General features: G+C 37.1%; 1 long non-coding RNA gene across 1 annotated transcript; it reads right to left on the reverse strand.

Annotated features, from left to right (window-relative positions):
* Positions 1–527: 527 nt before the first annotated feature.
* On the reverse strand, positions 528–3,876 carry LOC121402066. Its single transcript, XR_005966510.1, has 3 exons — positions 3,786–3,876; positions 1,138–1,268; positions 528–827 (listed from the first exon to the last, which is right to left on the reverse strand). It is a non-coding gene; the product is annotated as an uncharacterized LOC121402066 (long non-coding RNA).
* Positions 3,877–4,169: the final 293 nt, after the last annotated feature.

Consider the following 4,169-nt stretch of genomic DNA (forward strand, 5'->3'; position numbering starts at 1 on the left):
TGCTTTATAGAGCCTGCAGAAAGCAGGCTGTGCTTTATAGAGCCTGCTGAAAACAGGCTGTGCTTTATAGAGCCTGCTGAAAGCAAGCTGTGCTTAGCAAAGAATTGGGAAGGCTAGCTTTACATTGAAGGGATGGGGAGGTTGGTTACAATGGTATAATGGGGAGTTAGATGAAGAGGGTGAGTTTGTGATGTCATTAGAGGGGAACCACTGGTGACTTGTGACTGGCCATAGATTGAAATTAGCCAGTCACAGGCCACTAGCAATACCCACCCCTCTCCCCCCTCTGATGACATCACAGATGATGATAAAGCCTGCAGGGAACAGGCTGCGCTTTAAAAAAGCCTGGGGGGAACAGACTGTGCTTGGCAAGGAATAGGGAAAGGTAGGTTCATGTGGAGAGACGGGGACGCTGAGAGAGACAGGGAAGACAAGGAGGTAGTTTAACATGAAAGGATGGGGAGGTGTTTTTTTTTTTTTTTTTTTTTAAATAGAACAAAATTAGCTACTGAGACTATGAACAAAAACTGTTAAACTATGAAAAGCTGCGTAAAATATAAATGGCACAGAAAGCACACAGAGATGATAAATGCAGCTGTAAGTGCTTTGTGTGGTGATGCTAGCAATTACATGCAGTGCTGAAAGATGGTGTATGTGGGGAGAAAGATCCAATTCGGGTAGGTGGAGTAAGACAGATTTTAAGATGTTAAAAAACAGTATTCGCTCACCGTGGCTGTTATACGTTACCCGATATCATAGGATGAAGCCAGTGCTACTGGTGTCCTGGTGGTAATTTGCACAGCTTTCATGATTTGGATGAGATTAATCTGAAAAAGATACATTTTCTGTAAAGTACTGCTGGTCCAGAAATCTCAGCCCTTTTTTGAAATAAATATACAAGTAACCAATCATGGGATTTCTGCTTGAAAGTGTATAAGTTAAGGTATGCAATAATTATTGTAAAGCAATAAGCCATAATGTATGAACAATGCAATATATTAAGTAGTAATTCAAACTTTAAGGCTTCTTCAAGACCTCTTCTTATATAGAAATCCATTTCTAATGTAAAAGTTTAACTAGGTTATGGTGATAAAAATAACAATATAAAAATATTCCTTGTCAAACTCTAAGGTTTACCTCGGTGGTGGCACTAACAGGAATTACCCCTGCCAGCTTGGGTCAATGTAGTTGAAATCGCTGACCATGTGGGTCAAACTGGGGTCCTCCTCTGGGAATGGGATGTTTTCCTCGCTGAGTCCCTTAACTGACTGTAGGAAGAAAAGAGATACATGGTTATATAATAATTATCCCTCTGTAGCCATTGTGATATTTCTATTCTAAATTGCCATGAGTGTATGGTAAAGCACGAGAGTGGCAGAGCTCATGTTTCATTCTGATAAATTGATTAATTTTACCAAAAAAGTTTTTGTTTTTGACCAACTATATAAACATGTTGTGCAACAAATTTAAATAACTGTTTTTGCTATATTATTATTATAAGTATTGAAAGGAAAGGTACATTTTCACATGATTTTGCCCACCTCCCAACATTTTGGAAATAAAAAGAGGAACAAAAAAGTTGGCGCGCGTAGTGCATCGAAATTTCTTTTTGACCACGCCGATATGTGTGGCCACACAACCTAATTACCATGTTCATTTTAGAAAATTTGGCAGGTTATGAAAGTTATTACAGTTTTGCTAATAAAGGTGAATTGCCCTTTAAGCTGTGAGTCTAAATGTCCCCATAGACGCAAAGATTTTTCGTTGGTGAATGATCTATTTCAGTGCAATCTGACCAATCTGTCAAATTATCGTGAGGTTAGTGAGAATAGAACGATTGCGCATCTTACGATTTTTCGTCCGACATCTGTCAGAAAATTGGTCCCAGTGTAATCTATCTATGTTTGCAGGGCCAAGCAGGCAGCTACCCTCAGTTTTCCTGGCTATATCGCTTGAAATGGTCTTTTTTAGTTGATGGACAAATCGTACATTTAAATGATCGTTTCGAGATAATCGTGGTCTCACAATAACAAAAAGATCTTTTAAAAATCTTTACAACTATGGCCAGCTTAACGTTTCCCAAGGTACCTGTTATCTTATATTGTTACAATTACTTATTTGCTTATCTCGAAATTGTAACAAAAGTATCTTATCTGCTGCTGTGGCTGTTCTGGGCTCTCTGCCAAAAGCCAATTAAGTTAGAAACTTTTTTTATTTTTCAGGCTGTTCAGTGCAGAGAAAAATGGGACTTTCCAGTACAAATGAGGGACTGCGGGTTGAGCTGTCAAAAGAGGGCTGTCCCTCTAAAAGCGGTACAGTTGGGAGGTATGATTTTGTTGTGTGTCCTTTTAAATCTCAGCTACTATGTATGCACAGCTAGCTTCTAAAGGTGGCCATAGACATAGGCGGAGGGTAATTTCTTTGTTTGGGTAGGCTAAGTCTAATGTTACATCAGCAGTTTATTCATATGTGATTTTCCACTGCTGGGGAAACAGCTGATTCAGTCCCATATTATAAGCATTGGCAAACGTTACACAGGGAGGCTTTTTTGTCAAAAAATGCACTACAATGTGAAATCTGTCCCATACATGGTCTGACTTAAGAACTACTAATGGATGGGCCCACAGACTGCATGGTTAAGTAGTAGTACTAAGTCATTTTTCACTTGACATGGACAAAGCCGAGACTATTTTGAAAATAATATGCATAGCACTCTTTTATTATCAAAATTATAGAAAAAGTTCAGTTCCTCCACATTACTGGAAATCAGGACTAATGTTTGGCTTGTTTAACATAAAAGCATATTTATTGGTCTACTTTCACTCAAAACACAAGGGATATGTTAACTGTCATTTATGGGAGATCTATTATATATATAGAAAGTATAATGCAGATATATTTTTTTTCCCTTGCAAAAACAGTAGCTGCGTTTTTACTGCAGAAGTAATACAGTATAATAGTAGATGTGGTTGAGTAAAAAACTTGCATTCAACACAACATTTGTGTGTAAGTGCAAGTAGCCAAACGGATCTGTTAGCTGATCCAGAAATAAAGTGAATTAAATTGATACAATAGTTGCTAATATTCCTCATATACTGCTAAGAAATGTTCAACTAATTAATTGTATCATTGTATCAATTAATTGTAGCAAATTGTAACAGTTCAGAATGCTCTTGGATCATTGAGCTGCAAGACTGAAACCCCACAGACATGAACATTAAATTAATTTTGGGAAAATAGTAAAAATTAAAGGATGGAAAGTAATTGAAAAAAAATAAGTTGAACAATCTGAAGATAACTCAACTGAAGAAAAGTGTTTGGAAGATGAACAACACCTTTAAGGATCTTTTTTCTTAGAAAAGATCTTTCCAAGAAAGATTGTTCGTTTCAAAACACACGTGTAGAGCTGAATCGGCAGATTTACAGTTACAAACAATAGAATTCTACCTGTATCTGACTATTTAGCACTGACAAAGGCACTTCAAAGGCACCCGATCAAAATTTCCCGCTCAGCCCGATCGACGAGTCTTCTGCCGCTATCGGTTGGCTCTTTTCCCACGGTACACGCACCGAATATCATACGAAAATTAGTTTCATACAATATTATCTGTGCATCTATGGCCACCTTAACTGACTAAATCTAAAAAGTTTCTGAAATTTGATTTTACAATATGTAGTATTAGTTATTATTATCTAGTGAACAACCCTTTTAAGGCAAAACACATTTTATATAGAAAAACGTATTTATCTATGAATTGTATCCCACATTAACGCTATGAACTTACTGTAGTTGGTATAACAGGGGGCAGCAGTCCTCTTCTCTCCGCTTCCACCCAATCAATTGTGGAATAAAATGGGTGGCCACAGATGTCGGAATATACCCCAAGGCGTTGGACGGCCTTCTTCTTCAAGAGCTAAAGCAAAAAAATGAATAGTTTTATAAAATATTGTATATATGTGGCTACATTTCATTCAGTAAAATATTTACAAAAAATATTGTAATTATACCCAGGTAATGTCTTGTGATCTGGCATTCCCTTTAAAGGAGAACTAAACCCTAAAAATGAAAATGGCTTAAAATGCCATATTTTATATATTGAACTTATTGCACCAGCCTAAAGTTTCAGCTTCTCAACAGCAGCAATGATCCAGGACTTCAAACTTGTCAC

The sequence above is a fragment of the Xenopus laevis genome, chromosome 3S, assembly GCF_017654675.1.
Source record: "Xenopus laevis strain J_2021 chromosome 3S, Xenopus_laevis_v10.1, whole genome shotgun sequence".
In the NCBI taxonomy this organism is placed as follows: Eukaryota; Metazoa; Chordata; class Amphibia; order Anura; family Pipidae; genus Xenopus; species Xenopus laevis.